This window comes from Lygodium microphyllum, chromosome 26, assembly GCF_053477565.2.
Source record: "Lygodium microphyllum isolate KBCC chromosome 26, Lygodium_microphyllum_v1.1.10, whole genome shotgun sequence".
NCBI lineage: Eukaryota > Viridiplantae > Streptophyta > Polypodiopsida > Schizaeales > Lygodiaceae > Lygodium > Lygodium microphyllum.
The window spans coordinates 70,280,582-70,291,496 of record NC_141160.1 but is presented as its reverse complement, the minus strand read 5'-3'; the positions used below and the strand labels follow the sequence as shown (position 1 = coordinate 70,291,496).

General features: G+C 43.3%; 1 pseudogene; it reads right to left on the bottom strand.

Annotated features, from left to right (window-relative positions):
• Nucleotides 1-2,445: 2,445 nt before the first annotated feature.
• Nucleotides 2,446-4,470, bottom strand: LOC148013380 (uncharacterized; annotated as a pseudogene).
• Between the last annotated feature and the right edge of the window lie 6,445 nt (nt 4,471-10,915).

Sequence of the window (10,915 nt, the reverse complement as noted above, 5' to 3'; positions counted from 1 at the left end):
TCGACGGCCCAGATGATCGGATGTGATGGGGGCAAAAAGGGGGCCGTCGATCACCACTCTCCCCTCCTTAAAGACCCCCCCTTACCATAGACACGAGGCCGTAGGCCCCCATCGGAGAGGTCCAGCCCTGTCACGCGGCCTGTGGCGGCATCGCATGTGACGCCCCTCTACCCGGAGCAACAGCTGGTCTTGGACGCCTGCGCCTTCCACGTGTCCAGGTAGCCGCACGGGTCCCCAGTCACGGCCGCTTTGAAGGCGAGCAAGGCCGCCCGGTCCTGGGCTGCGCAGATTGCCGCCCCCTCGTCCTGCTGCAACACTACGGCCCCAGCTACTCTAATCAACCGCTACTACTCTAATCAACCACACATAATTAGTCCTCCTCCGCTCGTGGACATCGGCCGGTGCCATCGTGCGGGAATTTAGTGTTAATTTAACGTTGTAATGGCTTGTTGCAAGTAGCTGATGGCGTGCAGACACTAACTGATCGCCCCTCCTGCACGAGCTAGCTAATGGTTGACTTCTGTAGGTAGCCTACTGAGAGGTCAGCTCGAGTCTCAGTAGGAATATTGTTGGCGATAAACAAATACTTCGCCTATTTCCCTATGGTTCTTCAGTATCTATTAAGTTTTATTTAAAATTACGAATGTATATATTGAAGCGTCACAACCTAACTGAAAAGGCAGAACGCTTCTTGTAAATAACCCACGAACCTGATTAATGAAATACACAGAAAACTTGTCTACACAAAGCAACCTGTCTTGTCATCATCTTCTACAATTCTGATGAGATTCTGAATATGTTCTCTCTTCATAACTCTGAATATATATTGTCTGTTTAATAGTCGTCTACATGGTATCAAAAACTGACGATTACTAATTCTGTGATCCTGTAGCCCTCTCGCTTCCTCTTGCTGCAGATTTAGCCTCTTGATTTGATCCAAACCTATCAAGAAGCAATGGCTGCGGCATCAACTTCCTCATCCCTCACAAAATTCTACCAAATCGAAAAGCTTCAAGGCAGTAATTATCTTCCATGGAGTCTTCGCATCAAGATGGTCCTTGAGAAAGCTGGAAATTGGGGAGTTACTGATGGCTCAGAACCTGACCCTGCAAAGCAACCTAGTGCAGCCGGCGCCCAACCTCCTACTGACGCAGAGAAAGCGGCATGGAAGAAGAAAGATCTGGAAGCCAGAACGGAGATCATTATGCATCTTGGTGACCGTCAACTTCAACTTGTTCGAACGCTGGAAACTGCTTATGAAATGTGGGCACTTCTCAAGACGCAGTACCAACAAACCAATGTTGTCTCCCGTGTTCTTCTTCACAAACAACTAAATGAAATCCAGATGGTGTCCTACCCTACCGCTGAGGCATTTCTCGAAGCTTGGCAGGCTGCGAATGACAATCTACTCATTGCGGGACTTCACCTTCCTGAGGAGGTCCAAGTAAACATTTTGCTTGCTGCTTTACCTGATTCATGGCAATCTTTTGTCTCTCAGCATTCTACTACACCTAATCTGAAGCTAACTACCTTGCTGGCTAATATAAGACAAGAAGATCAGATTCCAAAACAAGGGCAAAAACACCATAGCCCCAAGTACCTCTCCCATTACTCCTCAAGCCATGCTTGCTGGTGGTTATCGGCCAAATTCCCGCTTTCGACCACATCAATTCAGCACCCAACAAATCCGTCCGTCTTTTGGAACACGGCAATCCCGTTCCTTCATGCAACCGATTTTTAATCCCTCTCGTTTTTGCAACACTATGCGACCCATAGAAACATGAAACGGGGAATGGGAACGGGGACGGAGACGGGAACGCCAAACCTAGGGAACGGGGACGTGGGAACGGGAACGGCATTTAAAAAATCAAAATTCATGAAAAAAAATTAATATTTCACTCATAATCCATGTGGACTCTGGAGTGTTAAAACTTAAAACCAAGGTATATAATCCACAAGGACAAATCATTTTAAGTTTTAACTTTAAGATATCATGCATTATTTTAAAACTACTCATTAGAAATTGAATTGCAACTTACAAGGCTCAAGAGGTAAGATATTCAATTATAAATAATAAAATCCATAATACATATGCCAAAAATCATAAATGATAAAACAATGAACAATGAACTAAACTTAAAAGTCTAAGCTAAAAGAACATGCCTATGGTACCATTGCCAAAAAACTTAAAAGATTACAAATATGAAATTGAAGTCTAATCTTTGAAAGAACATGCTCATTGCCCCAAAAAAGACTGCAAATATAAAGTCTAATCTCTAGACTAAAGCAAAATGCGGCATGCCAAAATAGCCCAACGGGCAACTGCAAGACTGCAAGACTCAAGTACAAATATAATATCGACATGGCACAACTGTCAACAACCCAAGTGTCACAGTGTCATCAATGATCATAATATCATATATAATGTAAATGTGTCATGTATCATGAGACTCGTGATAAGTAAGCTAAATCAAAGATCATGATCATGATCTGAGGCTGCTCTAGCCACTCCTGAAGTGCCAGCCTCATCATCATGTGTACCATGAATTGCTGCATCTCCCTCAACATCAGCATGTGTCTCCTCTTCTTGCTGCATCTCCCACTCTGTGAATGGATCAGGCTTTGTTGTCATACTGTTACATAACATCCTCAAATTAGCACTAACGAATACTAGATCGTTTGCCCTCTCCACACCAAGACGGTTCCTCTTCTTTGAAGCAATGTGAGCGTAGGTACTCCACAATTGCTCCAAACAAGAGGACCTAACTGACTGACTCAAAATATGGATGGCTAGTTGCTGCAACTCAGGACCATCCGAACCATAGTCATCCCACCACAAAGCTGCCCCAATCTTACAGCGATCCTCTTGTGCATCCCCACAACCAAAAGAACCCCGAAAGGTCCTATAACATGAAAGCTGATCTCTGATCTTTCATCTAGTGCCATGATCAGGCACTAGACAAGACAATATAAGTCTCCATGTATCCATAACCTCACTGTCATTCTCCTGACCCTTGCCCTGGAACTCAGGATCCACAACAAATGCAGCTGCATGCATGGGTGAGCTATAGGAGTTCCACCTCGTCACAACTAAATGGTGTATTTCCTCATACGCCTCATCATTTGGTGCCAACTCCTGCAACTTTTCATTCAGCCTGTCCATAGCCTCATATACCTTGCCAATGCAAGGTTGCATAGCATCCATAACCCTCAATAAATGTACAATGGGTGATACCATAGCATCTATCAGCTTTACATCATCCCAAAAAGTGGAGTTATTTGCTTTCTCCAAGCATAAGATACCTGTAGGAGTATCTGCCAATGTTGATGAGGTAAACTCATCACTAAGAAATAACTGCCTCAAGGCACCACTGCATTCTCTTAACCTGCCTAGCATCAAGAAGTTAAAGGCAAATCTGGTATCAGAGTATTTTAAAAGTGTCTTCTTCGACCGCAAAGAAAAGTGATGGCGAAGAAATTGGTGATTCAAAACAAAGCTAACCATTTGAGCTCCTTGCTCTATGACAGGTGCAATCCATGACAGGTTACCAATATCCTTTAGTAGGTTGTTCAAGCAATGAGCCATATAATATGAAACTGTGATATGTGGATAATATCCCTGAATAATAGCACCTGCTGCCCTATTTGCAGGCTCTCCATCTGCAACAAATCCCACAACATGCTCTGGGCCAATAAGCTCAACACCTGTAACCCACTCTGCTGCAAGTACATCTGCTGACTTTCCTGTCCCCGATGAATCATGTGAAGATATAAAATACATTTCCCCACGAGAATAAGCAACCATACCATGAATGGATCGCTTGCGTGTATCACTCCAACCATCAGCAATCAAGGAAACTCCATTTTTAGCCCACATGCTCTTTCTAGTCACTGCTGCTTGCTCAACAAGGCGCTTTTCCTTGTCGAGCAAAGTGGTGCATAAGGTCTCTGATGATGGAGGTACATACGAAGGGCCATACTCACCAATCTTCTTGCACATCAATTTAAAATACTCTGACCTGGCTGCACGAAATTGAATGTGGTCATGATAAAAAAAGCGTGCCACTGATGTATCCACCTCTTCCTTCTTCTTGGGATCCCAACTAGCATCAAGTGTGCTTTGTCTACGTGCAACATGTGGCGTTGTTGATGCCATGGCCGATGCAATGCCTGTAGTAGGTGTGGAGGTAGCACTTCCTGATACTGACCCTGCTCTAGATACATCTGATGGGGATGGTGTCACAAAAGTTGCAGGGTCAACTGCAACATGTCGTGGTCTAGATGCAAGATAAGCTTGTTGACCTGCTACACGGTCACAAAGCTCCCTTTGCTTCTCCAAGGTCACATTTGGACAAAACTGCACCTCTGAATTTGGCTCATGTAGGAGATGAGCTCGGACCTGATTATGCATAAATATTAAAATTTAAAATGGAACAAGTGGCAATTGGTAGTCCATATTCTAATATTTAAGTAACTTTGAAAAATTAAAATCAATAAAAATTTGAAATACAAATGCTCAGCTCAATGGATTACCTTGTTTGCTCCACTAGTTCGCTTGTATGGGCAAAGCTTGCAAGTCCATGGTCGAGATCCTCCACCACTCAAAGGGCGGTCAGCATTTACTTCTTCCCACCATGACCAATCATCAGACCTTCCTCCTCGACCACCAACCCGACGAGCGGGGCGGGAAGATGAAGCCATTTATGATTTCAGGCTGAAAATTGAAGGCCTTAGGTTCAAGAGTCGAGAGAAGGAAAAATTGAAGGCTGAAAATTGATTATTGAAGGCTCGAGAGAAGGGAGAAGGCTCAAGAGTCAAGACTCACTCAAGAGTCGAGAGAGAAGGGAAAGGGAGAGAAGGGAGAAGAAGAAGAAGGTTCATGGAAGAAGGAAGAAGAGAAGGGAGAAGTGAAGAGAAGGTAGAAGGAAGAAGAGAAGGTAGAAGGAAGAAGAGAAGGAAGAGAAGAAAGAATAAGAAGAGAAAGAAGAAGAAGTAAGGTTGGAGATGGGAGGAGAAAGAAGAGAAAGAAGAAGAAGGAAGAGAGGGAAGAGAAGGAAGAAGGTGGCTGGGCCTAGGGGCAGGAGAATTGGGCCAGGCTGAGGCGGGAGCAGGAGAAATGGGCCAGGCGGGAGCAGGCGGGACGCAGGTGGGAGCAGATGGGACGCAGGCGGGAGCAGGCGGGACGCAATAGAACAGGGCGCAGGAGGAAACTGGGCGTGGGCGAAAACTGGGCACAGGTCATTTTGCCACGTGGCATTCCCTGTCCCGTTTCAGACAGGGAACGCAGCAGGGAGCGTCCCTGCTGCGTTCCCTGTCTGAAACGGGACAGGACGCTCCCTGCTGCGTTCCCTGTCTGAAACGGGACAGGGAACGTTCCATTTTTTGGAAACGCGGTCCACGCCGGATACATGCCGGGGACGGCGATTCCGCGTGCCGGGGGGCCGTTCCGGCCATTTCCTGTCACTATGCTTCAGGCTCTCAAAGTCATTCCTTCATGTTCCACACTCTTACTGAAAAAACACACACAATACAGAGATAAAGTGACCTAGTGTAAGTGTAGACTAGACAGACTAACTCTAGTCAAGTCACTAACTGACTACTAACCCGACTTATTTAATGTAGTCACATGTAGACAACTGCACACTCTAGCTGTCATAGATGTCGGTCATAGATAAAGACACACTGACGGTGAGCTTGATTCCTAACAGTAGAGCTTAGTGATTGAACGGGAATGCCTCTGTGAGCTGCTGTATGTAACACCTTTGCTAGAGATCTAGTGACATCCACAAGAGGTTCAAGCTGGTCTAGCTGTCTTAAGCCATCTTGTACTATATCACCATGGATATGCGAAGTTTGCTCTAGAAACTCATAGTGCGGAAATGTGTGTGCTTGTGTGCATGTTTCTTGTATTCGACCACATGCCAGGGTAAATTTCAGGATTGCATGGTCAGCTGCTATGCTGATGGGCTTGGCAAATATCTCAAATCGCCTAATTTTTGGAATTAAAGCTAGCGACCCCATTACATAGTCCACAATGCTGGCTCCTTTTTTACTATTCCAACAAGTGAAAGCGTGGTTTTTAATTTGCGCTCACAATGCTTAGTGATGTTGGTATGCATAGTCCGCTTTTTTATGGAAACAATGCATCAGGGTTTCACATCTTGGACTACAGATGATAATACTTTCATGCTTTCAGAGGATAGGTGATAATACTTTCATGGCCCTATCTCACAGAAGAGGTGTTACACTAACATTAACTCCTCCCACAAAATGGTTGCCATGGGATCTAGAGGTCAAGAAGCTAGTGTAGAAGATATCAGATGGAAGATGAGTAATGAGAATCATCACCATACCTTTGGATGATATCGTCCTGCCAAGGGATGCAAGCGCATCCCGCAACTCCTCCATCTTGTTGATGTGATCCTTTGTAGAAGAAGAATCATCGACGGGAAGCATTTAGAGCTTCTTTTCTGTGGTAATACGGTGGGCAAAGGTCTTCAGCTGGTAGAGAGAAGATAGCTTTGTCCAAACCTTAGCTTTGTCCTCCACTAAACAAGGTAGCGGGGTTTGTCCTCCACTGAACAAGATATTCCCATGATCCCCGTTCATTACAAACCATCCCGTCTCATAAAGTTTTTGTCCTAAAAAACAAGGGATGTAGTCATGGACTGTAAGAGTGTGCTATAGGAAATCGGCCATAACTTTGTGTGGGCAACTCCGAATGGGACAATTGAGGTGTCATTACGGAGCCCATGAGATGTACTTTCAGCCCATGTGGCTGGGGCGGGGCTGCAATCAGGTCAGAACCAAAATTGGTACAAAATAAAGGGCTGTCCAGGAATTTCTACGTGCAGTCCCAAATGGTATGGCTGGAGAAAAACAGCCATAACTTCCACTAGTTATGTCTACCACTGATACCGTGTCTACCAAGTATTTTGATAGTGTTGCTTCTAAGCAGTGAAGCACATTACATCATGGTATGTCCTATTTATATTCTTAAAATGTACACCTAATGGGGGTTCAATCACATGTGCCAATGATGTCTCTCAGTTGTCAAAGGCATTGGAAAGGTGTCAGTCTTTGGTGATGTATTTGCATGTGCTTTATGTCACACTGGTAAAGAAAAATCTAGCTTCTGTTTAGCATCGCCAAAGTTGGATGCCAAGTTACTTTTGATGGTACCTGTTGCTTGGTCTATGTCTTATGCATGATAGCGGTATAGTGTTTACTGGGACTCTTGCCAGAAGCTTATATATTCTCAATGCTTATGGGGCAGAGAGGCTGTTTGTGGATGCTTTTAGTGGCACTGCTATGTTTGTGGCTTCTCTTGGATTTGTATGCATCCTTTTCAGACCTAGGCAAGGCCTATAGGAGTAAAAGTATATTTTAAGATTAAAACATTAGGTTCTTTTGGGATATATGCATGTACTGCAAAAAAGTTTAGCAGTCCAAGCTAGAGACAAGTGGTGAAGTTTGTGGGTTGACACACAATAGAGTGTACACATGATCATCAAATATGTTGGAATTCACAAATGCATGCCAATCTATCACATCTTTGGTGATTGCTTAATATAACCTGGTGGTTTACCCCTTTCGAAACTCCATTTAATCTTAGCCTAATATTATCAAAGTATGAGTGTTATGTTTATGGTTAGGTCATTTTCTGCTGACTGTTTTTGAACTTCAAGAGTACTGCACCTTTAGAGAGCTCTCTATTTTATTGTAAGCGATTTTGATCAATTTGAAGGACCTCAACTGCCTCATGAACTTCTGGGAGGGTCCTTAAGACTCCTTCGAGTCCACTCTTATGCATGGTTTTAGTGGAAGCTGAGATAAACCATTCGGCAATGCTGAGGTGGTTGCTATGATTATATTGCTGGACTTGGTATACAGTAACTCTAAAATTACTTTTAAGATTCCTTCTGTTTCTGCTGCCTTGGTTTTGTAAATCTCAAAAATGCTGATTGCCCTTCTTAAAGCTGGCTGCTCCTGTGTGTGTGTGTCAGCAGCCTGTTTTTCTGCATTCAGATTGCTTGACAGCTCTATGCAGCATAGTGTTGTATCATCCCTCACAAAATTTTCAAAGCCTTGCTATTTTGTCAGCATGATGCTGAGGAAGGGCTTTGGGTCTATTTTGATCTTTTAATATATTCTGTGGGTCAATCTCTATGCACTGGAGTGTTTCTACATTTAATGAAAAGCTTAAAGGCAGAAATTCTTTCCCGAATGTTAGAATATGCTTTTAAGAACACAATGTCAGAATTCAAGAACACAAGATGATTGTCTATTGGGATTCTAGAGTTTTACTATTTTACATTTCAGTCTAAATTTTTGGTTTGACAGTGGAGTTATTTTTCATGACATGTTAGCCATAAACTTTGGATTTCGGATATAATATGTATGTGATTCAAGCTTGAACTTTGACTGTTTGTGTACATGTGGAATGACAACATCTATATATGGCTAATTGGTTCTTATAGGTGATTTGAACTTTGACTGTCTTTGTGAACATGTCGAATGACAGCATATATATGAGCAATTGATTCTTACAAGTGATTTTATAGATTCTTGCATCAAATTTGGACTAGTGTTGGTGGATTTTCTGAGACAAGTCAGCATGCGTGTATTTGTTTAATATATATGTGCTTATTGCTCTTTCCCTATTTTGTTGGGTAGGGGCAAAACAAATAGCAAGCAAGACAAAACACTGCATACATGAGAAAAATTGTAAGGTTTGAAACACGATACACCTATAGGAAATGGTCCCTATGCTTCCAAAATTGAGCTACTGTTCCTAGCATCTATCTGGATGCTCCAGCTTGATATCGCCTATAACACCTGTAGTTGATCTAGAAACAAGTACCATTTCAGACTAAATTCTGAGCTAGCCATAAATTCACAGAGACACTGGCTTGGCGGTTTGTTGTCTTCCAGTTTCAGTGATGCATGCCAGACTTTATGCATCTTGGGTGCTGCTACTCTGTCAGTGTCCTTCCTGCCATATCCTTGTGGTGTTAGGTTGCCCCTAATTAAAACTGATGTGTCCATTAGCTTTATAGTCTCTTTGTAGGCAGGGAACAAATTGGGAAGATCCTGTGGTAATCTGTGAGCCTGTTTGACAAGGATTCTGTTGATTGACACTGTCAAAGGCTGTTGAATTGATTGCGGGACATACATGTGTATACCATGTGCACTCCACACATGTATGTTACATGCATACATACACACCCTTAATGTGCACCATGTAAGTGTGTACTGCTTGCAATATTAGGTAGGTTGAGGTGCTTGAATATTTTGCTAAATCTCGACTCATGAGACATCTACTCAGCATAGGCTTTTAAACTTTCAATTCCTAAGTACCATAAAGTTGCCTGCAAAAGTAATTGTTTGGCATGAGATGATTCCTGTTATTGAAGATCATGATTTTACAAACAAAACTTTTTCTGAAAGGTTTGCCTCTGGCCATGCGAGAGCTAGGATATCCATTTATTAAGCATGATGTCTATTTTGGTGCCCTGAACAGTTGTATATTTCCTATCTGCCAAACACGTTTCATACTTGTTGCCATTTTGGTAGACTCTTAGTTAAAAGATTGGATCATGTTTACAACGTGTTGTTTTAACCTATTAACATACGTATGCTAGCACCTTTTTCTCAGTGAGACCACTTTTGCAATCAATAGTAGTCTATTTTGAAATGGTGTTGATAGGTGTAGTGGGTCTCACTGCAGGTCCTCCTAGAGCATGATATTCTACATCTCTGCCAATGTTAAGGTTGAGGTGTGGTTAAGAATGGAACTGGCTGTTAGACTTTGGACAACTGGTGTTCTCGACTTGAGGATAAACTTACGGTTATCATAGGAAAAAGGTTAAACTGCCAAGCCCACACCAACGGAACCAAAGTTAAAGTTGAAATGGAACCAAAGTAAAAACTGCGTAATACCCCTCGTTTACATAGATGTGTCACAGCCCCAAATGGCGTAGTCAAAATTTACCATGAATTGCAAAATTAACTCAGGGCAGACATCGAAGCTGCAAATAGAAATATGTAATCTTCTTAATGAGTGTCAACAGTTTCCAAGCCACATGAACGTGTCAATGGAAGCTGACAGTTTACAAAGCCAAAATTGATCCGCCTCAAGAGAAAGCGGATGCACAGTCAACTGCTGTTGATGCAAATATGAAGTCTTTACAAGAGCCTCGCCAGAATGGCCTAACATGTACAATGCATTCTACCCATCCCCAGGTCCACAGTTCAAAAACATCCCATGAAACTATGGCTGGAGATCAACACCCACTCAGACACTACCGGCCACGCGAGAAACCCATTGACTCAAGGTCCTCCTCATCTGCACAACATCATCGTGCTCGAACCATCGCTTTGTCAGCTGCATGAAGACAAGGATTCAGATTAGATTGAGCCGACCTAAATCAATCCATGTTAGTGCATGTACTAAATATACTCACAAAAGATGCCATAACCACTCCCTGCAAGCAAGCCTCCACTAGCAGGCGCATGTAATGCATCACATAATACCCACAATCAACGGCGTTCGGTTGGCACGGTATCACCGCCTGCACAGGAGGGTTGCTTAGTATGGTTTCATGGCGACGCTCCGCAGCCCATATCTGCTCCACGGCCAGCTTAGCCATCTCACACATCAATGGAGTGGGTGGCTTGTTCATAGGATCCAAGAATAGCAGCCCCGGCTTCTGATGCAACTTAGTCACCCCATGCCCCGAACAGTTGAAGCACACAAACAATGTCCAATGACCGCTCATGGCCAGGGGTAAAAACACAATGTCACATAGCTCATCAATCGGAGACATAAAGTTGGCCAAGCTCGACTTTGTAGATGTAGTGCATGCCAAGCCAACCCATAGGGGATCAACAATCCAGAATTTGCAGCTTATTT